The sequence below is a fragment of the Tamandua tetradactyla genome, chromosome 25 (genome assembly GCF_023851605.1).
Source record: "Tamandua tetradactyla isolate mTamTet1 chromosome 25, mTamTet1.pri, whole genome shotgun sequence".
Classification (NCBI taxonomy): domain Eukaryota; kingdom Metazoa; phylum Chordata; class Mammalia; order Pilosa; family Myrmecophagidae; genus Tamandua; species Tamandua tetradactyla.
In genome coordinates this window covers 37,976,645-38,004,472 of record NC_135351.1, presented here as the reverse complement: position 1 = coordinate 38,004,472, position 27,828 = coordinate 37,976,645, and the positions used below count along the sequence as shown (strand labels likewise).

The window sequence follows — 27,828 nt, the reverse complement described above, 5'->3', positions numbered from 1 at the left end:
GTGGCACAGGAATCTCCACAGGGCCACCAACTAAGGCTCCATGCCTCAGGACTTCTCTGGGACATTAGGAGGCATGGCGTTGTGGACTCTCACCTGTCCCATCACCACAGGTGATGTCGTCCAGTGGTGTTGTCTTTCTAAGCTGATGACCAAGGGTTAGCGCCTTTGCTATGCCATATTATCCACCTTCATCATCTTCTCTGACGTAGCCAGGCAACAAGGGCAATTGTAGCTGTACAGAACTTGAAGAAACAGTGGCAGGAAAGGTGCAAGAAATCCTGCAATAAATTAAACAGAAAGTTGGGCACCTTTTTTCTTCTTTTTTTAACTGCCAGTGTTTACTGCCTGCTGGGAAACAGTCACAAGCATTACTATCATATATGGGAACTAGTAAAATATCCTCCTGTTGGTTGATATATGATAGTTAGGCATGTCCCCTGAAGCCTTTTGCATGATTTGAAACAAAAGATGGCAATCTGCTCTATCTAATGCATTTCCTCAGTCAATTCATCATTAGCATTGTCATCTTCCTTTATAGATAAGAGGTCTTCACATACAGCTAGCGTATTTTTTTCTTCAGTACAAAATGGGATAAGAACTGATTGTACACTTTGTTCTTCATCTATCACTAGAAAGAGGCTGAGAAATGACAAGCTTTACACGAAGGAAAGTCCCCCTCTTTGTCATTTTTATGAACATGTTTATGAACATTTAGTATCTTTGGCTCTGTGCTAGACTTAAAGCAAATCCAAAGGTAATGCTTGTCCTTGGGGAAGTAAGTTATATTTGGCACGTGTGGGAGGATACACGGGGTGGGGGTGGGGGCCAGCAGTACCAGGGACAGAGCCCCCAGGCCTGGGCTTCAGACACCTCTCAGGCTAGAAACAATACATTCAAGACCAGGGGAGATTTTAGTTGTCATTTCAGGGGGCAGAAGAGAGACAGGGACTTTGCTGGTCTTCAAATGTATCAGCAGGACTTTTCCAGAGTAAGTGAGTGCCACACAGTTCTGCGGCCCAGGAGAGCCCTAGTTCACTATTTATGAGCTTTTAGGTGCTGTGTCCTTTATAATCAGTCTCGAGTTGTCTTCACTAGATGCTTCACATTGCAAGCACTAGATAAATAATCATTTAATGATGAAGGATATGGATTTAAATCCTGTGCTCCCAAACAGATTTCCTAAGGTCCTTTTAGTCCAGTGGAGATTGCTATATAAATGCCACTAGAATAACAAGTCTCCTTTAATCCCCTTCTCTAATGACCACTTCTCTCTGCCCTCTATCCCTAGGGTCTTTGGATGCAGAGGACAAAGGAGGTTGCTGGAGGGTGGACCTCTGTGATCTAGCTGGAACTGATTCTTCCTTGCCTCCTTACATAATTGGAAATAGGGATGGAGAAGCTACTACACTTGTCCTTCCCCACTCTATAGGATGATCTTTCAGCCTTGGCTTGACCAGTCATGGCAAAAAAAAGTTTACCATTTCCAGGAATAGTCTATTCGACTACTGAAAAAGTATTTAAGAAAAGCTATCCCATACAGTGAATTAAATGTCTATCTCTTTCTAATTCTGACACTCTGACTTTGGACTTCTAAAGGGCATTCTTTAGCCTTTAAAGCTCTACTCTGTGGCACCACTTGATTTAAAAAAAAAAAAAAACAATGTTTGTGGAACAATGGAAAGAAGTCAGGCTGTGAGCAAACTGGGAAGTTGGGATGCTGCATCATCAAAAAGGATGGTGCTTAGAATAAGAGGAGCAGATTCTGGGGCAGGCTGATGGGTTTGGTTTTAAACATATAATGATCCCTGTTGTAAATCACAAATATAAAAGTTCAGAGGGAAACTGGAGCTGAGGAAGAAAGTGATGAAAATGAAGGAATAGACAAGATCATTCCTGATAAGTGTAAAAGAAAAGAAAAGAGCACGAAATAATTACAGCCCAAAGCAGTTGGGTTCAGGAGACTATAAATGGCTTAACTGGATTATGACATCACAGTATACTTATTATAGGATGGAGGATATTGTGCTAGCAGTAAACCAATCAGAAAGAACTGGAATGTAAACTTTTACCTGAATGACTGATGTGGAAATGCGGTAAGAATGCTGGTTGAAGGAGGAGAGCAGTGGCCTGGCCCTGAGACCTGCCCCACAGTGGACAGGGGAGCCCAAGACACCCACCCCAAGTGAGTAACCATCTCCGTGAAGTGCGAACCTGGCTGTCACAATCTCTTAGGAGGCAGCAGGAATTAGCATCCCCATATCTCACAGATGATAATATTTGTTTAAAGAGAGAGTGCTAAAGAATTTAGATTTCTCTGAATCCACCACTCTGCAGGTTCCCCAAGGCATTATGCTGATTTTCTGATTTAGGAGACAGAATTCCAGGGAAGGATATCAGTTGAGAAAATTTAGAAATCCTCTGCTAATTTGTGATAGGTAAGCGTAGCTCAGTGCTTGGCCTGGTGTGAACGATTGGAAGGATGATGGATGGATAAATGAATGGATGGAAAAGTAGCACAAGCAGGAGGCTGTCAAGACTGTCAAAGAAAGTTTGGTTTTGTGTCACTCAGATGGCCCTTTCCCTGATTCTCAAGACCTTAAGTCCACGTCCAAGGAAGAGGGGCTCTAAGTAAAAGTGAAAGGATAGTTCTCTAAGATGCTGCTGACCTGGGTGTCTTCATATAGGTGAGGCTGGTACTTGGGCTGGGGAGAGGAGTCCTTGTATCATCCAAGTCCAGCAGTGCCTTGGAGGGCCCTGCCCATAAATGCCGCAGGTGCCGGGAGTCCCTGGCTCAACAAATGGCCATCGGTTCTGCCAAGGCTTGATGAGGATGACTCAGCTGAATGCTAGTGGTAGATGTGGCAATGGCCTTGGGAGGTGACTTCACAGGGAGTTCTAAAATTTGCAAAAAAAAGCCTAAATTTAATTTCAAGAACCGATTTGAGCTTCTGCAGGAGTTCCCACCCATTAATAGCAGGCACAAGGAAAACTTGGGCAAAAAGCTGACACTTCTGTCCAGGATATTCTTCTGGGTTATCTCTGCCTTTCATTGACTTTGAGCTATTTTGCAAGTTAGTAAGTTGTATAATATTGATAGTAAACCAGATAATCCATGTCCATAGAAATTGTTTATTGCCCTGTGGATATTTGACCAAGTTTTTATAAATTCATTTTGGGACCTTCCTGATTGCCTGTATGTGTGTGTGTGTGTGTATTGAATTCTCCTTTGAACTAGTGGTAACATTTTACCAGTTATCTCATTCATTTAGTTAATAAAATCTCTGACCTATGAAAGTCATGCTTTTTAGCCTTTAAAAAAAAATTAGCCTTTAACAGAGAAAACTAACTTGTGTCTTGATCATTTTTGACATCACTAGCTCTTCTGGTTTAACCAATCTATTACAGGTCACTGTTGTGTCTTTTTTATTTCAACCCTTCTCCCATTGCACTTTTCCAAGGTGGTATCTTGATGTAAGGGATGGGGGTGGGGATGCTCACGTGACTTGTGGTGGTGGAGGGCGGGACAAGACCTGAGCGTCACATGGCATCCTATCTGGTCATTTGTCCATCATTCTGGTACCTCCTACAGGAGACTGTGAACCCTGGCACACACTATGTCTTCATCTTTACCACTTTCTTTGTGCCTTTCAGCGTGGCCCTTGGAAGCTTCTAGATGCACTGCATGTTCTCTGCAAGTCATGGGAGGCCTGGTGCATCTCTCCAGCCATTGCCCCCCTCCAGTGCTATGCTGTGGTTCCCTCTCAATGCTGACGTGGTTGCAGGCAGGGCTTCCCCAGACCCTAGGACTTGTCAACACCCAGTCATGCCATTATACCCAGAATGATCTGAGCCTTTCCCACAGCCGTATGGATATGGACATTCCATACAAGTCTGAACCTTCTGCCTTATCTCAGTCTCTCCTCTCCTTCTCATCTGTTATGTGTGAATTGAGTTCCCTCAAAAGACATGTTCAAGTCCTACCTAATTTGGAAATAGGATCTCTGAAGATGTGGTTAATTAAGATGAGATCATATTGGCTTCAGGTGAGCCCTAAGCCAGTATAACTGGTGTCCTTATAAGAAGAAGAGAATTGGGCCCAGACAGACCAGGGAAGAAGGCCATCACTGGATGGATGCATCTGCAAGTCCAGGAACAGCAGGGATTTTGGCAAATACCAGAAGCTGGAAGAGGCAGGAACGGATTCTCCCTTAAAAGTTTCAGAGGAAGCATAGCCCTGCCGATACCTTATTTTCAGACTTCTGGCCTCCAGAACTGAGAGAAAATAAATTTCTGTCATTTTAAGTCACCCAGTTTGTGGTGATTTGTTAGAGCAATCACAGGAAACCGAAGCAGCATCATCCACCAAGACTGAATGGGCTGGCTTTCCACCTCCTCTTCATGCCTGTTGGACCTTCCCCCACAACATACCCAGTGCTCTTTCTAGGGTCACTCACTCCCCCCCCTTTTCCTGTGGACAACAGTGACAGAATGGCTATTCGGAAACATGATATATGGGGAAGGGAAATGAAAAACCCGTTGATGTAAAAATTCCAAAACATAATATCCTATTATACATAGTATAGGAGGTCTTGAAAGTAGAAATCATCACAGGAAGCCAAAGTCAGGGGAAGAGAAAGAAAAACTGTGCAAGCCAGGAAATAGTTGAGAAAGCTGCTTAAAGAAGGTCAGCAAAGAGGCCCCCTGAGACACCCTTTTGAAAGTTCAAATAATGCAAAATTCATGAATACAGCTCTTCCATGAAAGACCACTATCCTGAATCACCATCAAAAAGCCTATTCGTTTCCTTTGAGAGTGTATGTTTCCAAAAACCCATATTGGCCCCTAGGGATAACTGCGTTCTTTTATTTGCTCCCAAATCAATGCTTAACAGTAGGGTTGGGGGATTTGCCAAGAATATGAATATCAGCTTACTATTCTCTAGTACTTAGTTTCCATATTTCCCTCATTTAAAAAAAAAAGAGCTTTTTAAAACTTTTCTTATTGCCCCCTAAACCAGAAAATAAAAGTGATTCTGATATGATGCAGGTGCTCAGAAGCCAACTGATATTCTGAAAAAGCATAAATTCCCATCAAATTTAACTATTCACATGAAGTCAAGTATGAACTTAAATGCCTGGTGTTGGGAAGATTCCTGCATCTCTGCAAGACATCTTCCTTTTCTTTCTCAAAGGAGGCAGATTTGTAACTCTGCACAGGAGTTTTGGGATCTGTGTAGAAACTATGTCAATACTTCCTTAGACAATCCTGCTGAATGTGTATAAGTTCAGCAGCTCCTTACGGAATTTCACAGTGAAAAATGGTGGTGAAAATGGGATCAAATAATTAAAACAGTAAATTATTTTCCAACATAGCCTAAACAGCATGTTAATTGCATGACATTATAAAATAAATATATAAACACACACACATGTTTAGTCATCCTTGGCTTTTTGTTTATGGAGAATACATGTGCTAGACACCTTTTCAAAGAAAGTCAGTGAATAAGGGTCTTATCATTACCAGTAAAAGAAAGAGATGCAGCATTACTAATTCCTCAGTAGCTTCTGCTTCATGAACAAGTTAAGTCCATATAAAATAAACCTTAAAAATTTTTATCTTTATTGATTCATGTCCCTGTTATTCACATATGTATTATGCCTATATATGTCCACCTCTCTCCACAGAAAATAATGCCTCTGAAATCTTTCTTGTTTTCAACCATGAGTTATCTCATCTCACATTTACAATGGTCCATTCTGAGCCAGACATGGGCCTTCACAATGGCTATTGGTGAGCTGGGCTGTCAGCAATGACTCCTCACAAGACCGTTGCCCCCCGTGGTTAGATGTTTCTCTTCCAACCACCTCATGTTGGGTCCACAGGAGATGTAGAAGCAAATGGGCCAGGGACTCTGCATCTGGACATGTGCTCCTGACTGTTGAGGCCCACACCTTACACTGGGGTGGGGGTTATCTGGCCCCTGTCATCAGCTCACAACCAGGAGTGGTTTGGGGTATGGCCAGCCCAGAAAAGATGAGGACAGTGATATCAGTTCTGTTTTGTCGTGGTTCACCCAGGAGGAGTATGAACTCTAGTTTGAGAAGGGATTAGAGGTGGGGATACCCTGAAGAACTTCATGGTCATGATGGAAAGCCATATTTACCAGTGGATAATTTCCTCGGGCCATTTCCTCACAGTGCCAGCTAGCCTCTTTCCAGTGTTTCCCAGACACAAGAGCCCATGCTAAGGGCTTTGCACCCATTAAATCATTTTCTTTTCATAACAGCCCTCTGATGATCTTTTTTACAGATGAGGCCCATGAGGATCAAATAAATTCACTTAGTTGTGGTACAGATTTAGGGGTGTGCCAGGAGTAGAACTCTAACACTCTGAGCTCTTGTTCACCTTCTGAGCCCCTTCATTAAAGGCTCACAGCTGTGCTTTGTGGGAGGTCTTACTGCAGCCCCATTTCACATCCCAGGAAACATAGGTAAGAAGATGGGCTGTAACCAGCCCATGGTGGATACATCACATAACCTGCTTCCTTCCTGTCCCTACATGCTGTCTGCCCAGGAGAAGCTTTGGCCTTGCATTCTGAGACACCTTTCAGGAACTTGAAGATGTTGGCTATCCCAAGCAGAAAACTACCCCTTCCTACTCTCTGTGTAGGACACTGATGATGTATTGGGGTTTAGATGTTCTCCTTTGCCACCTCCCTGCAACCTAGATGTCCTCACCACATAATTCCATATTTGCTGGTGGCCATCTTTCCATCTTTGCATCAGCACTTTGACTTCTCTTGTTAAGGCTTGTGTCCCAGGAACCTGGCAAGCACAGCCCAGCACACATGTTTGGTGGACGACTGGTGACCGATGAAAGCATAGCAATGGGTCATGTGCTGCCCTTCCTTCATAGCTTTGAACCAAAGGCACAGAGGACAGACTGGAGTTGAGGCTTCTGGCCACACCGCAGCCTAGACATTGGACTCCCTCCCGCCTTAGGAAGAGCTTCTGTGGGAGAGCAGCCAGGGAGCCTTACAGTGGGCCCAGAGCTTGCTGTGCAGACTCCAGAGGTCTACCAGGTGATGGGGGGAGGGAGGTGCAGGGGTGACTGTGCAATTGCATTTCAGATGGAGGTGCTAACAGCCTTCTCCTACTCTCATTTCCCCCACTGAATGCAGATCCTAGTTTCAGAGAGTATTGAGTCAGAAGTCAAGAGGGTAAAGTCGACCCCATGTCTCCATGTGTTAGCTGTGATTTCAGAAGTCACTTTGTCTTCCTAAGTGTTCATTATGTCATTGACAAAATGAGAATTATGATAATATATGGCCTGTCTCATAGGGTTATGTACATCAAAAAAGATTGTAAAAATCAAAGTCCTTTGTAAACCCAAAGCCCTGTACATGTCTAATTTATTATATTCATTCTCATACTCAGGCACCCCAGGGTGATAATTGTACATCCCTTTGATCCAAATTTCTGGCAGTCCTGAAACTCAGGTGTCCTTTCCTGATCTCTAGGTTTTGAAATGTGGGAGATTCTTCTTATAAGTTTCTCTTTCTTTGGGACTTCCATTCTTTTGGTTTGGTAAAATGTATGTATTATATGCCGTTAAGGCCAGTAAGTACAAACAACATCCCTCTCACCTCTTTGTTCTGGGAAGATGGCGCTAGCCCAGGGGTTGTCCCAGTGCCAACGAGCAAGTGTTCTACTGCAGTTCAGTGATCTGTGCATGGATAAAGCAGTTCCTTTCCAATATCAAAGGAAAAAGTGGCCTGGGAAGAAGGGTCTGGCCAAGAAACATGGGAAATGGTGAGGAAAGCTGGATGGACAGAAGAAGGAACTTTGGCAGTGGCCAGAGGAGTGATTGAGGAGCAAGGTCAGCTGCTTGGCTCTGCCTTCCTGCTTCTAATTCCCACTGGGAAGGACCTCACTATCCCTGTTCTTCCTTCAGACCTCATGCTTTTATTTGCAATAGCTAGCAATGATGAGAGGCCAGCCAAGGGCTCTGTGCCTTCCCTGGACTGCAAGGAAGGGTGCAGGGCACAATCATCCTGCAGCCCTACCTGCCTGGGTCCTGGTGTGGAGAGAGGCTGTGGGAAGAGCACAAATGTGGCTGGAATGTGCAAGCCTGGTCAGCTATGTGTTTGAGATGCTCTGTCATCTATCTCAGTCCCAGAAACCTGAGATGACACTGCTTTTGGTCCATTCTCATTTCATAGGATCCTAAAGCTGGATTGAGCAGTCCAAAGGCAGACTAAAGAACTGAGAGATAAAAGTCACAATATCTCTGAGAATTAGGAGGGAATTTATAAAAGTTCTAATTCAACAGTTATTTGTTGATGTTTTTGTTTCACCACAAAAGAAGACTGAATTTCAGCAGCAAGGCTTCCATAGAAGGTTGAACAGGTTGTCCACTGCCCAGTTGTCAGGGCAACCACTTGCACTGTTGTCAATAGAGACTTTTGCTCCCACCAATAGTAGGATAAAGCGTTTTGAGAAACAGACATCTCTCCCTAGAATACACAGGAGCTCTGTACAGACTAGCAACTGTGCTGTTCAAAGGATAGAAAGGAGGGAATTTTTCCTATCCACTGCCATTCTTCTTAGCTGATTAAAGTCATCCAAACTCTGATTTAGAAAATTTTATTGTACATTTGTGAGTACAATTATCATCCTACTTGGGGAAATTGAGACACAAACATGTCAAAAGATTTTTGAAAGGTCACATTGCCAGTGTGCTCGTTTGAAACTCATGTACCCCAGAAAATCCGTGCTCTTTAATCCTCATTCAATATTGCTGGGTGGGATATCTTTCATTATTTTCATGGAGATGTGACCCACCTAATTGTGGGTGGTAACTTTTGATTGGATGGTTTCCATGGAGATTATCTCCACCCATCAAGGTGGGTTGCTTACTGGAGCCCTTTAAGAGGGAAGCAATTTGTAAAAAGCTTCAGTGCCGACAGAGCCCACACAGCCAGAGACCTTTGGAGAGGAAGAAAGAAAATGCCCCCAGGGAAGATGTTTGAAATGAGAAGCCAGGGACCCCAGCAGATGCCTGCCATGTACCTTCCCAACTGGCAGAGGTGTTCCAGACCCATTGACCTTTCTTAAACAAAGGTATCTTTCTCTGGAGACCTTAAATATGGGCATTTTTATAACCTTAGAACTGTAGACTTACAACTTAATAAATTGCATTTTAAAAAGCTGTTCCATTTCTGGTATTCTGCATTCTGGCAGCTCTACCAAACTAAAACAGCCATTAAGTGCCAGAATCAGAAGTTGGGCCTGGGTGGTATGCTTCCAATGCTCCCACTCTTCATCACCTCAATTATCTAAGACTTTTTCACTTTACTATCCATCTTTACTTTACTAAAGATGTTATTAACCCAGACAAATCTCTGGTGGAGATAAGTTGAGGGAAAGTGGACAATCAGTGATGGACTTAGAGTCTTACTCTAAGTTGCCCAGGAAAGAGAACAAAATAAAGAGGTCCCTAAGAGCTGAGTCTCTTCCCCCACACCCTGCCTTATATTTGTCTCCAGATGTACTCAAAGTCTGTGTTTGTTCGTAGGTATGGCCACAGCATCAGGGAACACAGAAAGTCTTCTTATACTGACTTTGCTTATACTGATGGATGTAAAAAGTTATGCTTGAACAATTATTTACAGTTTACAACGTATTTTCCCATTTATTTCCTTATTTGAGCCTCATAACAACCCAGGAGAGGAAAGCATTAGAATCCCATTTGTAAGGATCCATGGCCTGGGCCCCACCCTCTCCTCACTTCTGAGAGCAGGTCACTGCACACAGCCACCTACATGACAGGGACTGATGTTAAAAGTCAAAGAATGTAAAACTCCCCTCTCCTAATCACTGTTGGTAACCAACTCCTGCAAAATCTGCTGAATCAAATCTCAGGAGAGTCTGCTGAAATCCTATCATAACAAAATCTCACAGGACTCTGTTAAACTTTGTAATCCTCCCTCACCTTGGCTTTCACTCTCTTGCTGGGATGGAGATTTTCATTTCCAAACCAGCCGCCACTAGGTAGAAATTACTCCTGTTTGTAAGTTCCTAATTAAAATCCATGGCTACTTTTCTGCTGATGTGTTCTTTGGTCTCAGGGTTGAACTGGGCTGGAATATTTGGCGGGCCAGCCAGGAGACCAAGGAGCTGCCAGCCATAAAGAGTATGAGTCTAGCGAAAGGAGACTCTGTGGGGGTAATCCCATGGTGAACTGTTTCCTTGATGTGGGGAGGGGTCACCCACTCACTTGCCTGTACTGCAGTCGGTTGGCCGTTGTTTGCAGTAGGGCTAACTATAGCAGACTGTCTCAAGAAAGAAAGAGAAATTTGCCCATTGGTGGGGATAATCCCTAGGTGGCCTGCTTCCTTGATGTGGGGATGGGATGCCCACATGCTTGACTGTGCTGCACTCAATTGTCCATTGTTTTATGCAGTCAGCTGCAGTGGACTCTCTCAGAAAGACTGAGAAATCAGTAGATTTGGAGGATGCATTGAATGAGAAGCTATGCTGTGTAGGCAAGAGTTTAGAAATTCAGTAGGTCAGCATGCTACAATGAGAGGGCATTGATTGCCCAAGGGGCAAGTAAGGGATATCTTGACTTCTCCTAACTAGGACCCAAAGCCTTGGAATCCCATAACCTCTTCATATGATGACAAAAAGGAGTAAAAAGAAGAACTTTAGGAAACAGAAAATAAAATAATGCCATCTTTGTATGGTGGTTCTGAAGAATGCTTCTTTCCTACAAGGAATTAGCATTCATTTATGTGGTTATCACTTTGTTTCCTTGAGTATTCTTTTAAATAGGCCAGCCAAGTTGTTTTTGCCCTTACCTGGTGTAACAGTCAGGGTTCTCTAGAGAAACAGAACCAATAGGAGATATCTGTAAATATGAAGTTTTATAAAAGTGTCTCACACAACTGTGTGAGTCCAAATTCTATAGAGCAGGCTGCTAGCTGTCAACTCCAATGAAGGTCATCAATGAACTCTCCAGGAGAGACTGGCTGGCTGGAGAAGGAAAGAAACTTTTCTCTTTTCCCTTAGAAGTCTTCAACTGACTGAATTAAATCCAACTGATTGAATTTTCTCATTGTGGAAGATAGTCCCTTTGTTAATCGTAGATGTAATCAGCCACAGATACAATCAACTGACTAATGATTTAATAAACCAGCCTTCTGGTTTATTAATCAGACAGGAAATGTCCTTGCAGTAACAGGCCAGTGCTTGCCTGACCAGAAAACTGGTCAGCATCATGTGGCCAAGTTAACAAATGAACTTAACCATCACAGTCCCCCACTTGTCAACCTGGCAGCTATACACATCACCTTAAACCACACTTAATCTCTAAATGAAAAAAAAAAACCAGACATATTTTAGCCTAACAATATTCAGCTGACTTCCATACAACCAGAAATACACTGAATCTCCTTAGAATAGGAGGCAAGTCTTGGGTAACTTTCATTCTTAAACTTGATATCCTATAACTTAAATATTATAACATGGACAATATAACTTATGTCATGATAAGAAGATACAAATATATCTTATACATGTGCAAATACAAACATAACAAAACAAGGAGGAAATAGTGATAATCACTGTCCTCATTTCTGCAACTGGTCACGTGGTTGTAGTTCATATTTATCACTGTCTTCTTCTACTACCCCATTCCATATTTCCTTTACCCTCAGAAAGGACTTCAACTGGCCATGATTCTTTGCAGGTGGGGTTACCAAATCTTCATTCCTGAAATTTCTAGAGCATTGGTAGTCCTGCCTAGTTTGGGTTTTTGCAGATTTCCATTGATTTTAATCACAGGGTATGGAAGTACTAAGAGACACCCTAGGATATCTCCTGTATTCCAGGAAAATGCTTCTTTATCTCCAACTGTAGTTGCAGTCCTCTTTCCCCTTGCTGGTCAGGATCAGTCACCACAGCCAATATAGTAATCCCTTTCTTTGCCTGTTGATTCAGAGGCATGAGAATTCCCAAATGGCCATGTGGCAGTCTTATCTTCCAGTTCAATTGAATCATTGCTGCATCTCCCAGTAGGAGCACTCCTCCCTTTGAAATTAAGACCCATAGACCAACAGAGCTTAAAGTTGGAGGGACAGGAATAAAAAATTTTCCAGAGGGGGGGACTGGTGGCACCCCCATTTCTACCCTTGGATTCCTGGACCCATGAATCAGTGGATGCTGATTCAGAGCATACAACAACCTCCTAGAGAACATTGTCCCAGCCCTGCAAGATAAGATATTACCACCTAGTTGTGCTGAAACTGGATCTTCAAATACCATTCCATCATTTTATCAATCCAGATGCCTATGGATGATGGGGGACATGTTAAGACCAGAGAATTCCATGAGCATGTGCCCACTCCCACACGTCATTTGCTCTGGAATGGGTTCCTTAATCAGAAACAATGCTGTGTGGGATACCATGATGGTGTGTAAAGCATTTTGTAAGTCCACAGATGGTAGTTTGGGAAGAAGCATTGCATGTAGGGAAGGCAAACCCATATATGGAGTATGTATTTATTCCATTTAGAACAAACTGCTGCCCCTTCCATGATGGAAGTGGTCCAATGTAATCAACATGCCACCAGGTAGCAGGGTGATCATTTGGGGGAATGTTGCCGTATCAGTAACTGAGTGTGTGTCTCTGCTCTGGCAGATTGGGCACTCAGCAGTGACTGTAGCCAGTTCAGCCTTGGAGAGTGGAAGTCCATATTGCTGAGCCCATGCATAACCTCCATCCCTATCATCATGATCAGTTTGTTCATGAGCCTATTAGGCAATGAGAAGAGTGGTGTGGAAGATACTGACTTATATCCACAGAACAGGTCGTTTTATCCACTTGATTATTAAAACCTTTTCTGCTAAAGTCACCCTCTGGTGACCATTCACATGGAACACAAATATCTTCATGTTTTTTTGTACATTCAGAAAGGTCTATCCACATACCTCTTCCCAAGACCTTTTTGTCACCAACTTTCCAATCATGCTCCTCCCAAGTGCTTGACCATCCAGCCAAACCATTAGCAATAGCTTATGAGTCGGTATACAAATGCACCTCTGGAACTCTGGATAATCCACTGCTATCTTCCAAGACCTATCTGTTTTCTGCACAGGCCAAATAGGAGAGTTGAATGGGGATGTGGTAGGACTTACCACCACCCCTGCATCCTTCAATATCCAGAGTTGATATACCTCTGAGGTAGGACTGTGAAGGTATGCTGCTAGCCTTGACAGATGAAAGCAATGTTTCAGTGGCCAGGTGGTGTTTCTCATGGTCCTTACTAACAGCTATTAAGAAAAAGCATTTGCCAGATAAATAGCTGCATACGAGGTACTAGGGGATATGTAGATTTGCTCAAGCAATGATACAACACCTAGAATGGCAGCTGCAGTTGGAGCCACTACCTGGTTAAGTGTATGATAATCCACTGTCATCTTCCAAGACCTATCTGTTTTCTGCACAGGCCAAAAAGGAGAGTTGAATGGGGATGTGGTAAGAATTACCACCCCTGTATCCTTCAAGCCCTTAAGAGTGGCACTAATCTCTGCAATACCTCCAGGAATCCAGTATTGCTTCTGATTTATTATTTTACTCAATAGGAATAGTTCTAGTGGCTTCCACTTGGCCTTTTCTACCATAAAAGCCTTCATTTGATGAGTTAGGGAACTAATATGAGGATTCTTACAGTTGCTAGTATGTCTATGCCAATTATGCATTCTGGAACTCAGGAAATAACCTCAGAATGGGTCAGGGGAGCCACTAGATCCACTGTGAGATGGACCTATGCTACAACTCCATCAATCACCTGACCTCCATAAGCCCCTACTTTGACTGGGGAATTGGAGTGATGTATTGGGTCTCCTGGCATTAGTGCCACTTCTGAGCCCATGTCTAGTAATCCATGAAATATCTGATCATTTCCTTTTCCCCAGTACACATTCGCCCTGGTAAAAGGCCATAGGTCTCCTGGGGGAAGGCTGGGAGGAAGGTTAATATTGTACATTTGGGGCAGTGCAACAGGTTCCTTCTCCAAAGTTACCTCGCCCTTTCCTCATTCAAGGGGCTCTGGGTCTGCAAACTGTCTCAAGTCTGGGAATCGATTAAGGGACCATTTTTGTAATTCAAGTTAGACTTTTGTTCACTTGATCTAGGACTCTTCTGCTTATACAGGTGAAATAAGAATTTAGTAGACTATCTATCTATTTACTTCTAGATACCCAGTGATCTACTAGCCAAAACCATACATGTCTGTGAGTGAGATTATTTTCACTGCTGCTTTGAGTCTGCCGTCCAGTAAAGTGGCCATGCCCACCTTGTCTTTGGTGATTAACTGTTGCCACATGGCTTCTGCCAACTCTGGTTCTTTTCATCCCCATTGTGTTTAAGGATTATAGCTCAGTGACAGCAGTTCCCACAGTAATATCTGACCTACAGAGAAGGGTGACTAGAGAGCTCTTCAGGGTCATTGGTGTTAGTCTCCAAATTTAAGACTCAAAATCCTGGTAAAAGGTGTATCCTCTGGATATTTCTGGGGTGTGTGAGCAGATCTTCCATGATAAATCCACTCTAACATTCCAATCTCTCTAAGCCCTTGGATCCCCTCATCAACATTATACCAAGGCAGTCTGAGTAACCTCAGTTAATGTTGGCCACCTTTTGATCCATGTTTCAACCAATCACCCAAACTGTTAATGTCTTTTTCTAACCCCTCAAGCTACAACATTGAATGCAAAATCTCTGCTTAGTGGGCCCATATCAGTAAATTCAGCCTGAACCAACCCTATATTCCTCCCAGTCTTCTCACACATGCTTAATATCCATTCGCACACATATTCCTCCAATTTCTGTCTATATAAATTGTAAACTTCATGCAGTTCTTTTGGAGTATAGCATGTCTATTCAAGGGTCACACTTTGTACCTAACATTTTGGGGTGTGTTGTGACTTTAGTTATATAAGTCTGGAAGAAAAGAGGGGTAGTGGGGGTGGGTCATGAAAGGAATTAGAAGTGTCTTTCAAGCCAGTTACCTCAGGGCATTCTGTTGCAGTTTCATCTGGTGAAACAGGATTAATATCTCCAGACAAAGAAGTGAAGGCTGTTCCCCAGAGGAGGTAGTCATAGGTTAGCATGCACTGAAGGATAAATCTCTTTACATGGAGGTTGAATAGCAGACTCCTCAGTGGTGGACTGGAGGCTGGGAAGCTGTTTACTCAAGGCAGGCTGGAGGGGTTGGGAAGCTATTTTCTCAAGACAAGTTGGACATCGTGTAGCTGTCCCCTCAGAGCAGGCTGGAGATTGGGTATCTGTTTCCTCAGGGCAAGCTAGAGGTGTGGTGGCTGTTCCCTCAGGACAGACCATTAGAACTTTATCTAGCAAAGACTTAGCAGAATTTAGAGTTTCCATGTCCCCATTGCCATCATTATCAACACATATGTCACCAGCACAAGTTTCAGGATCTCATTCTTTTCCAAATAAACCCTTACTTTAAAAGTAGATACCCTGTAAGGTTGAGAATTTAGTTTATATTGTACATCTGCTACTCACATAATGAGACCCTGGGTCTGTTTTTCAGAAATCTCAAGTCTGCGACCACAGGACAAAAGATTTTCTTTCAAGGCACCCAGAGAGACTTCTAAATCTTTCATAAGGCATTTAAGTTGCGAATTTGTAGCCTTCAGCTCATGACTTTCTCTCATAATTGCATCCAGCCTAAGAACAATAAGCCAACAACATTATTACTCTTAACCCCACAAAATCCTCTTCAGGTGTCAAAAACACTGTCATCCAGAGCCTTGATTCATATAAGAGTATGGTTAGGAGAATCAAATGCTGATAGTTTTTCACATCTGTATTGCCAACTTATGCCATGGAGTGTCAGTTCTATCTTAATTATTGGAAATAGAATCATTAGTGCATTTGAATCTAATCAGAGTAGAAAACCCATTGTAAAAACCATTTTTAAGATTCTCTTTCTCAAGAACTACTCTCAGTACCAAGATGTATTAGTCAGGGTTCTCTAGAGAAACAAAACTAACAGGAAATATCTATAAATATGAGATTTTATTAAAGTGTCCCACACAACTGTGGGGATGCATGAGTCCAAATTCCATAGGGCAGGCCATCAGCTGTCAACTTTGATGAAGGTCATCAGCAAACTCTCCAGAAGAGGCTGACTCACTGAAGAAGAAGAAATGAAAATTCTCTCTTCAAAACTCTTCAACTGATTGGACTAATTCCAACTGATTTGATTCTCTCATTGTGGAAAATACTTAGTTTACTGTAGATATAATCAGCCACAGATGCAATCAACTGACTGATGATTTAATAAACCAGCCTTCTTGTTATTAATCACCCACGAAATGTCTTTGCAAAGTTATGGTTAGGCCAGAGCTTACCTCACCAGACAGCTGAGCACCATCACCTGGCCAAGTTGACACATAAATCTAATCATCATACCTGGGAAGGAGAACAAAGGATTTTCCTTATGCTCTTATGAGGCTATTTACATAGCTGAACCATCTGCCATAGGCTTGTTGCTAAGTATTTGGCTAGGTGGAAACGTGTAACTTTGTTTCATTATATTGGTGATGCCATCCTAACCAGTAACTCTTTTTCAGATCTAAAAGAAGCCTTAGGCTCATTGCTATTTTGGTGATGGACAATGAATTGCAGTAAACTGCAATGTCCTGGCAGCTCTGTCAAATTCTTGGATGCTATATAGTGGGGAAAGGCAAAATTTATTCCTTTTGTAGTAAGTGACAAGAATATTTTCCTATGCCACATACACAATGCCTTTCTTGGGATTGTTAGGCTATTGAAAACCTTTAATTCCTCACTTAGCCTAAATGCTAAAACTTGTGTATGTTTTGATTAGGAAAAGTCTTTCCTGGGAATGGAATACCTCCCAGCAGGCTGCTTTTGAGAAGCCAAATGGACTATAGCACTGGCTCAGGCTTTATGGGAATGGGTGGGTGGGGTGGACCCAGATGTGCTTTGTGAATTCGATGTGACCAGTATGATATTGCCTTTAGGTGGGGCTTGTGGCAAAAGCAACAGGCAAAACAAGTTCCCATCAGCTTTTGGTCTGAACTATGATACAGCCCTTTGGAAAAACAACTGAGTACTGACTTGCCTTACTGCAAGTTGAAAAACTGTCTCAGAAATGCCCTGTGAAATTAAGAACAGCCATCCCCACACATGGGTGGATACATGACACTGCCATTAAACTCCACTCTGGCAGAGCATAATTAAGCACATTAATGAAATAGAAGGCTTACCTACTACAGCACAGCATTTTCTATAACAACCCCTCAAGTAAAATCCTGAGACCAGTTTTCTATTTGGAAGAATAATGCTTGTACCTCCCTGCTAATCCTCCCGAAGTGGCTATCTCTGTGCCCACTGTTGATGTATGTGGGAGTATAACTAAGTCTGCTTAGTATACTAATGGATCAGCACACAGGAAGCCTGCCACCTGGACAACAGTAGCTGTGCAACCTAGTATAGACACTTCATAGTGGGAAACTTGGACTATGCAAAGCAGCCAGTGGGCTCAAGTAAGGGCTGTATGGATGGTCATTGCTCACAAACCAGGAGATCCATTAATTATTTTTGCTGACAAATGTACTGGGGCCTGACCATGTAGATGGCCACAAAAAAGCAAGAGCAATGGACTGGTGCCAGCCAACCCTTATGGGTAAATGAAATGTGAAAGAATCTAGACTACCTGTTACAAGCAAAAGGTAACCATGTTTCACATCTCTTCCCATAACATTGATTCTTTACCTTCCAATATTCAAGCAGATGCTTTAGCAAAAGTTCATAGATTAAAGTCAACATTGCACAAGGCTTCTGAATGGTTGATAGAAAGGAGGATACCAGAGTCTATGGAGACTGGCACAGCAATTCCAGTTGCCCATCACCAGACACAGATGAAAGACATCATGGGTGTCTACCCATCCTGTTTGCTGCAATGCCCAAGGATGCTTCCTCATCAATTTAGTCACATCAGCTGTGAGCAGATTCTGGTCACCATGTGACAGGTAGATTATATTGGCTCATATCCTTTTCTAGAGTTGCAAAATATGCTCTTAGAGCCATAGATATGGCCACTGGACTGTTGCTGGCCTTCTCAGTAGGAAAAGCCAACCACAAAGCTACAATACAAAGCTAAGAAAAAGTAAATGCATTTTTCGGGGTCCCCACAAATAAAGGGATAAAGGGATAGTTGGTCTGGACTACTGAACATGACAACTGATGGACATGTTATTTGCCTTACAACCCCACAGTGTCAGGGTTCATTGAAAGAATAAATGGGCTTTAAAGAAGCAGTTAAAAGCTAATAAGCAATCTCTGCAGCAGTGGACATGCAGGTTTTATCTGGCCCTCACCAGCCTTGATTCATGGCCCTGAGTAGCTGCTCCTGTTCCTGTCTGACAGGCAGTGATGGGCACGTGCAGGTGCTGCAAATTCAGGTAAAAGCACCAGCAACACAACAGCCACAATGAGAATGAAAATAATTTGCTCTTACCTGCACCACAAGCATTAAGAATTGAGGATAATAAGGCCGACTGGCTGTGGTCCTGGCTTATGCAGCCACACCAATCGGAAATCCTAAACCCAAGCCCATGGGGTATCAGAATCTCCCAAAATTTCAACCCAGGATCCCTCACCCCCCATACGCTAAGGCATAGTATAGATGACTCTGTGGGTACTTATTATGCCTGGGCTCACTGGATTTGACTCTAGAAAGCTCCTTACAACTGCAGGGGAGAAAGGTGGTATCTGTCTTCTAATAGAAATTTAGCTTGTATTCTTTTTGCCCTTAGCATAATAGCAAGTGTCTTTCTGCAATAGGTTTCTGTGGTAACCTTCATGCACAACAGATCTCAGTGCTGAATGTGCATTGAATGTGAACTGCCACTGTCAGGTGCCACCGGCCTGCCTTGGACTGTGACCCCTGTGGATTGGACTGTGTGGAGTACCCTGTTGGCCTGGCGGAATAGAGAACATCAGAAAGATCTGGAAAGGAATCTCCTTTAGGACTGAAATCACAGGTTTTATCAGTTTTTAGTAGAATGACTTAATTTGCTTCCTTGGAGTGTTAATGCATGCAATGTCTGTCCGATGGTCAACGTGGTCTGCCATGTGGTATGGATTGTTTAAGGACGCAGGGCCTGGGCTCTGTTAGGTCGGGGGAACCGGAAAGGCACTGCAACTGGAGCTGCAGAGGCTGTGTCACCCTTCCCAACCGGACTTCCGGAACTAATGAGACGCCCCTTCCGGATGTTACCTGACCGCCATCCTTAAAAGCTGCCTGCACTGAAGCCCACGTGCGGACTCACCTCTCTCCATCTTGGATGCGGTGAGCTCTACCCGGGAGCGCAGAAATAAACTCACTCACTTTAAATTTCCTCGTCTACTTTTCTTCTTTTTCACGCTTTTGCCTCCTAAACCTTTCAGGCTCCACCCCTCCTCCATTTTGAGAGTAAGTTACACAGCTGCCTCCATGACCAGGGGAGATGCTCAAGGTCAAACAATGTAAAACTCCCCTCCCTTAATCACTGTTGGTAAACAACTCTCACAAGACTACTGAACCCAATTTCTTTAGAGCCTGCTGAAACCCCATTGTAACAAAATCTCAAAGGACTGTTAAGATTTATAAGCTGCCCCACCTTGGCTTTTGCTTTCTTGTTTGGGTGGAGCGCTGATTTTCATTTCCCAACCAGCTGCCATTGGGTAGAATTTCCTCCTGTTCATAAGTCTCTAACTGAAACTCATGGCCAATTCTCTGCCTGATGTGTTCTTTGGTCTCAGGGTTGTGCTGGGTTGGAACAACTTTTTACAAATAGAAACCTCGAGTTCAGAGAATTTCCAGAGGGAGAGCGAGCGATGCTCTCATCCCAGGTGGTCTAGCTCCTAATTCCGTGTTCTTTTTACTATATCTCATTAGGATATCTATATAGATATGTTACCACACAAAGGCTGTGGATTCTGCTGTCCGATGTGCTCAATAACCAATTCTTGAACTGGAACTGGGGTTTCAAAAAGAGGAAGAGTTTATTACTACACATGTAGCAGGGGAACAGACTAATGGCCCAAAATCTCTCTCCCCGAGTTTAGGGGGTTCAAGGTTTTTAAGGAGTTTAACAAGGGGGAATGAGGTCATTTCAGATAGGAAGTTCAAAGCGAAAAAGAAGACAAGTGCTATCATTATCATTTCAATAGGGGAACCTAAATTGAAAGGAGGGGAGGCAGAGCTATCAGTTTAGTACTAAAGGTGTAAACCAAAAGGAAGAAGTAGTTAACACAAACTTCATTAGCATTAGGACCTTTGCTCTATAAGAGAATGACCAGCTCTTATAATCACAAAGGCACAAGATAAGGGCTTTTTACACTGATTTCAAATATCAAGGCAGCTGGACTATAATTCAGAGATCTCGGGTATTTCCCTGCCTACTCCAACATTCCAGAAAGCAAAAAGGAATTTTTATATAACAATTCACTAATCAAAATCATCCCTCGAATCCCGATTTCTCAGTTACAGGTATGTGTATGTGTATTCAGTGATATATTTTTATTTGAATTGATTGAAAAATAGTATTTTAAAATGTGCTTTGCTAGACACACTGAATTATTTTCATCTGAATTTTGTCATGCTTTCTGGGCAGAATATGTCCCCTCTATGGGGATCTATTGATGACACAGACTTTGGGAAGACTCGGGAGTGCCACCACCAGCCGTCCCTGAGAAATGAATTGTCTCGCTTTCATGTTTGTGCATTGTACATACTTGTATGATCCGTTCCCAACATTTTAATGCTCATTATTTTCAGCTCCTGTGGGATCTTTGTGAAATTTCCCCATTGTCTTGTTAGTCACTGCCTTTTGCTTTGACTTTTGAGATTTCACATACATGTCTCAGTCTAAAAAGAAATTCCCACAGAGGAAGCCCACAGTGAGGAGGCCATCAAGCACCCCCAGGCTGGGGCTCTTGAATGACTCAGCTGATTAAGGTGTGTTTAAAATACAATCTCCAAACAGGAACTTGAAATTACATGTAGACTTCCAAATCTCTATGTTACTTCTGTTCTCCTCTCCAATTTTTTTACAGTCATTTTCATAAAGGAGCGAGAAGATGCAACATTAGAAAGCATAAACCTTATTAGGGATGGAAAAGTAAGTCTGATCACCTTCCCTGTTAGAGTGTTCTTACTCATTAATCCATTTCCTCTCTAACGTACCCCCCACTCCCCGATTTTACACAAGGCTCCTGATCACCTACTTTCGGTATCAAATCCGTCAAAACTTCTTGCAACTTCTTGCTAAAGAAGCAAGCAATTCCAAAGCCAGGTAGTCCTTACATACTCAAATGCTTGACTAGGTTGGGGCTCAACTGTGCTTGAGAGGAAGTCTTCCAAGGAAATCCCCAGAGAATTCAGGAAGTGCTGTTTCAGTGACTCAGAATTTATACAAATTTATGCTATTAAATTGTTTCTACTTTGCAGTGATTTATACATATTTCCTCTCTGACAATTGATGGTACTTTGTGACCCAGGATAAATCACTTTAGTTATCTTTTCAGAAATTCCACTAGTTGTCAGAAATTGGGCCAGGCATGTTTATTTCATTAAGTGGTAAGGAAGGTGAACGAGTTATTTATAACAGGTCCTGAAGATTCAAGGACACATATGTACAGCATCATTAGTAATACCTGTAAAGCTTGGTGTAACCTATGGACTTAATGATTATGAATTAAAATGGCTCACCCTGTGCATTGCATTCAGTAAAATCATTCTTAAAAAGGAAAGCACATGGAATAAACATTGGACCAACTTTCTGACCATGCAGCAAAATGAAAGGGGAACAGTTGGAAAATTCTTCTTCAATAGTGTATGTGGTTTCAGGATACACACACACACACACACACACACAGCCAAAGGGCAACTTGTAAGGGAGTTGAACACATTCTAAATGCCTGGGAGACTCTTGGATCAATCATGCACCTTCCTGGAGAAACCTACATCAAGCAATTTATGCAAATCCTGAAGGGCAGGCTCTGGGTCTGCCCAGGCACACTGAAATCTTGGAGGTGGCAGGGGTGGGAGATTTTAGAGGAAAAGGACAGGGAAAGGAATTCCCTCAGGACAGAGCCAAATTGTGCATCTATGGGGAAATTGGATACGCTTGGGGGAAGGGCAGATGCCTGGGGACAGAATGGCTTTTTCATGGAGTTCAACTGCAAAACAATGGGCAATCTCAGAATTGAATGGTATGTCTCATGGAATGAAGCGTGCTGTAAGAATGCATCTCAGCAGAAATCCTTCAAAAAGTGGCTTTAACTGTCTACATGACCTGGACAAAAGTTAAAGGTCAACAGGCCTCCTCAGGGAGGGAAAGAATATACAGATAGTATCATCAACCACTTATCTTGTAAAACATTGAAACTCTTCTCCGGATAGGTTGATAACAAATCTCCAAATCCCTGTGTCATGAGACCCTGCTGAAACTCTGCTCTCATACTGTATGGAATGTCCTTGCCTTAAACACTTTTAAGCTGCCTCTTATACTCCCCAGCTTACAGAGCACTGACTTCCATTTCCCAAAGGGCCATCATTGGGAGTAATCTTCTCTTGTTTGTAAGTCCTAATAAAATTCATGTCTAACACACACACACACACACACACACACACACACACACACACACACACACACACACAAAGCAGGTTTAAAACCTAGAATATATTTCACATGGAAAGTTAAAATAAAGCGAGACATTCTGTAGTAGTCCTGTGACCCTTTGCTGAAGGAACCAAAACTCACAGGCACAAGACTAAGTAGAGTCACCAGGAGACAAAATGGCAGCTAATTTGTGAGTCATGAAAGTCTTACGGAGGCTACTCCTGTCTGGAGCAGGTAGAACCTGAGGGATTCAGGGGTGAGGGTGCTGCTTGTTTTAGCTCTGATCTGCAATGTCATACACAGGGGTCCTGATTCTCTCCTTATCCTTTAAGGTAGGAATGAGGAATATTCTACAGAAGGCACTAAGGCATATACACACACACACACACGCACACACACATACTGTAAACCCATCTAGTAAAAAAATGTTAGCAAATTGTTAAGGTCCAAGAGACTACTGTGTGAAGATTAATTCACTCCCATTTCTACTTTGTTAAAAGTCTAGTTTATTAACCATATGAATTTATTTAAAAGTTGACTTTTAAGAATGAGCAAAATTCCTTTAAATATCCACACACTTCTCATCCAAAAATAAATCTAAAACCTAATTTACTAAGCTTTTATGCATGGGTTATAAGTTTGAATGCAACTAAATGGTAGATTAAAATCACCAATCAAGCATATCAAATGTTCTTAAACTACTCTCTAATGCCTTAAGAAACAGACAAACCAACATAGAATGTCACAATGATCACAAAATTGTTTAAATATCTTTCACATGATGGCTGGATACAAAAGTGTCACGGGTTTAACTTTGTTTCATATTTTCCTAGGATTTCAATGTATCTACCTCTCTATGACTCTAGTAATTGTACCATGAGAAGTAGAAGAGAACTTCAGATGAGCTGGCCTGGCAGGTTCTGGATTTGCTGGCTGGGGAGGTTGGCTGGACCTCAGGACTCCTGTCAGACCAGGTAATTCAAACCCAGCTAGTCTCATATGCTGAAGTAGATAAAGCTTCTGCAATACACCTTCTCTTCTTGTGTCATAGTGGTTCTAACTTGCCTTTCCTATTGTTGTTAGCTTTTTCAAACTAGGTGTCTGTTATGGGTTGAATCATATCCCCAAAAAGACATGTTCAAGTCTTTACCCCTAGCCCCATGAATAGGACCTTATTTGGAAATAGGGTTTTTGAAACTGTTATTAGTTAATATGAGGCTGTACTGGATTGGGCTGGCCCTAAGCCAATATGACAGATGTCCTTATAAGTAGAGGGAATTTGGACACACAGACAAGAGTCACAGAGGAGGTGACAGAGGCCATGTGAAGACAGGCAGAGATTAGGGTGACATAGCTACAAGCCAAGGAACAGCAGAACTTGTTGGAAAACACCAGAAGCCAGGATAGAGGTAAGGAAGAATCCTCCCCTACAGATTTCAGTGGGAGCATGGCCCTGCAAGCAACTTCATTTTAGACTTCTGGCCTCCAGAACATAGCATGTTCACCTCCTAACCCCTGGTTCTCACTCCGGTTTGGGTGAGAACCCACTTGTAAACAGGACCTTTAAAGATATTATAAGTTCAAATGAAGACAAACTGAATGAGAGCAGACCTTAATTCAGTCCTTAGAAAGTCCTTATAATGGAGTCCTTATAAGAAAGGAAATTGGACTTGGAAGCAGAGGTCATAAAAGAAGAGGTGGCCATGTGGCAGATGCAGAGCTGTATCTACAAACAAAGGGACCCCATGGATTGCAGCAAACCAGCACCAGAATGCTGCTGACTCTTGGAGAAAGCATGGCCTCTCAAGAGCCAACCCACTGTGTGGCCTCTGTCAGAGCAGCACTGGCAAGTTAAGACATCCACCAACTAGGCTTGACAGTTGTTAGTATTTTGTCCGTTTTGTCTATCTATCTATCTATCTATCTATCTATCTATCTATCTATCTATCTATCTATGCATATTTTTTAGCAGAACCATTAAAAATAAGTTGCTATCATAACTCTTACCCCTGAATCCTCAGCTTGACCTATTTAACATTCTTAATTCTCCATGATACTTATGCACAGACAGTCCAAGGTCCATCCCTGGGCACATAACAATGTGTTTGAGCCTCAGATTTCTTACTTCTAAAATAATAACCTTGCAAATTCATTGTGAAGATTAAAATGAGATAATGCAAAAGCCTGAAATAGTGCAGATACTTAAGAATTGTAAGTATCACTAAACTTGGCACTCAATAAATACTAAATATCTCAAGAGAAGCTGATTGGGTACAGAGCAGAGGCAGAACCTCTAGACCCTTCCTGATGTTCACTTTGACTGGGGGTGTTAGTATATAGCATAATGACTGGCTGTATCACCTACAATCACATCTTTGAGAACTTGGGAGTGGAATAAGACACTATCAGAGGAGAATAGAGAAATGCAACCAAAATCATTTCATCATTATCCATGCCAGGCCAATTTGAATATCATTTGGAGCATAAACAAAAGACAATTCTAAAGGCACTCTCCCCCCTCTTTTTTTCATCCAGGATGAAGGATTTAAGCTACACCTACCACAAGATATGAACCAGAGAAGCAGCATTTTATCTAGAATCAATGACTGTATGCTGTAAGAATTTTGTTGCTATGGAAACCATGTTTCTGATACAGCAACCTGAACATTACTTGCTTCTCTCAAGTTTTGATGGTCACAGAGAAATTATGGTTTTCACTGAACCAACTCTTATGTGTCAATAAAAGCAACTTCAGGGTCACTTGTAAAAATTTTCAAGAAAATCTAATTTCACAAAGAAAGAGCAAATAAAAATCCTTTAATAGAGTTATTTTTTAGCCTGGTCAACTGGAATTGGACATTTTGCATAATGCAGGTTTACATTGTACTGCATGCAAATCTCATCCACCAGGTTGGTCCTGATTTCCAGACTTGACTGTTGAATCATCCACTTGGAATCCCCACTTGGATGTCTGGCCATCTCATCACCAGTGGTCCCAAACTATTTCTCTCCTGCTCTTAGTCCTGGCAAATTTCTATTTGTCATTTCCTCTGGGTGAAACTGTTTCTCCAAGGCCTTTTCCTTGTGGCCTCAACATTTTTTAACAGTATGCCAAATTCCTGGAAATTGAGGTATTTTGGCATCAGAATATGCGAGAAGCAAAAACACTGGGCCCACATCAAGTCTACAGCCTGGATCGTAGACAGACCTGACTATAACAATTGCATTAACTTCTGACACCAACCACCTGGAGCTAGTGCAGACATCCCAGGTTAAGGTCACAGATGAAGTTCCCAAGAGAACTTCATTTCTTACTCAGATGCCAGTCACAATCTTAGGGCTTCCCAGTCTATCACCCTTCTGACCAACTGACTACAAATTCAGGGTTCCCATCACCCCCTTAATTTCAATAATTCATCAGAACAACTCAAAGAACTCAAAAAAGTGCCACACCCACAATCACAGTTTTATTTTAGCAAAAAAAGTATACAGGTGGCCATTTTTCCCTCTCTTAAAATGCTGCCCTGGTGGCTCTGTTTCTTTGTGAAATAAATGTTGAGGCCACAAGGAAAAGGCCTTGGAGAAATAGAGTTTCACCCAGAGGAAATGACAAATAGAAATTTGCCAGGACTAAGAGCAGGAGAGAAATAGTTTGGAACCACTGGTGATGAGATGGCCAGACATACAAGTGGGGATGCCAAGTGGATGATTCAACAGTCAAGTCTGGAAATCAGGACCAACCTGGTGGATGAGATTTGCATGCAGTATAATGTTTTATTTTATTTACCTGAACTTCTTTGCCTCATTCCTGGTGAGTTTGCTAAGTTTGCCTTTCGTCTGGTGCTGAAACCCAGAACTCAGAGTAAGGCGACCCTAACCCCCCCAGCTTTGCAACCTGGGAAGCAGAGGGCAGCAGCAGCATGTCCTGGGCTTACTCCCAGATCCTGGTCAGTGGGTCCTGGGCATGGTCCCTCTCTGAGTCTCTCCTAGTAGTCTGCAAGGCAAGGGACTCCTTGACCCACTCCACCTTGCAACAGGGGAAGCAGCAGGTAGCAGCAACTCATCCTGGACTTACTCCCCAATCCTGATGGTCCATTCAGGAACAAAGTCCTAAAGCACTCCTTTGAAATCACCCTGCAAACTCCACCTCTGGTGACAGTTGTGCCACCCGTGAAGGAACTAGAACTTCACCCACCATAGCTCACCAAGCTGCTGGAAACAAAAGCATAAGTAGACCCCTCCTACCCCTGTCACCATCCATTTTCTACCTGGCTCATCAGATTCTCGTCTGTTCTTGAAAGCCCTGGTACTGGGCTCTGACATAGCTCTGGCAGTCCGTCTGCATGAGGGTGCACCTAGTCTCTAGAGTGAGCCCGGGACACCAGCTTCCCTCTGAGAGACCACTCTGATCTATCTGGTTCCTTTCGAGCTTGGGGATGCCTAGCTCCAGAAGAGAACTTTGCTTGGTGCCTTTTAAGTTGGGAGATGCCCAACTCTAAGGAGTTTTTTTTAGAGTTTTTCTTCTCTGATGTTGGCGACATGGGCGCAGGGCACTCCCTTCCCTCAATGGTCACCCCCATAGGATGCTACTTAAACAGTACAAAACCTTAGGTTACTGAGATCAAATTCAATCTAAGCATCTCATATTCTATTGTAATACTGTCTGGGGGCAATATAAACTAGATAATAACAGAAAACAGAAACTTGATTATAAAACACTCCAAGATCTTGGCAATTTTATTTATCAGAATGGAAAATGGAGTGATGTTCCATATGCTCAGACCTTCTTTTCTTTGCTCTTGTCTCCCTCTCTCTGCACTTCCGGCCACCCACCATTTCCAAACACCCATCCGACACCAGACACAAATCCCAGAGGGCGAGTTAAGGATTCTTCCACTGGAGGATCCTGCTCTTTCTCTCTCTCCCTTTCTCCTTTTTCTATTGTCCATGTCCTCACCGTTCCCAAGGACCATGCAGGTGGGATGCCTATATCCTCATGGGAAAAACCCCTTGGCTCCAGGAACACCCAGTTCCAAGCACAGTCCACTTTTAAATTCCTTAGTCTAACCCACACCACCTAAAATGGGAAAATCAATTTCAC

The 27,828-nt window shown here is 42.7% G+C and overlaps 1 long non-coding RNA gene across 1 annotated transcript; it reads left to right on the top strand.

Moving 5' to 3' along the window:
- Nucleotides 1–2,004: 2,004 nt before the first annotated feature.
- On the top strand, nucleotides 2,005–25,547 carry LOC143669108 (uncharacterized). Its single transcript, XR_013168711.1, has 3 exons — nucleotides 2,005–2,182; nucleotides 23,561–23,701; nucleotides 25,263–25,547. It is a non-coding gene; the product is annotated as an uncharacterized LOC143669108 (long non-coding RNA).
- Nucleotides 25,548–27,828: the final 2,281 nt, after the last annotated feature.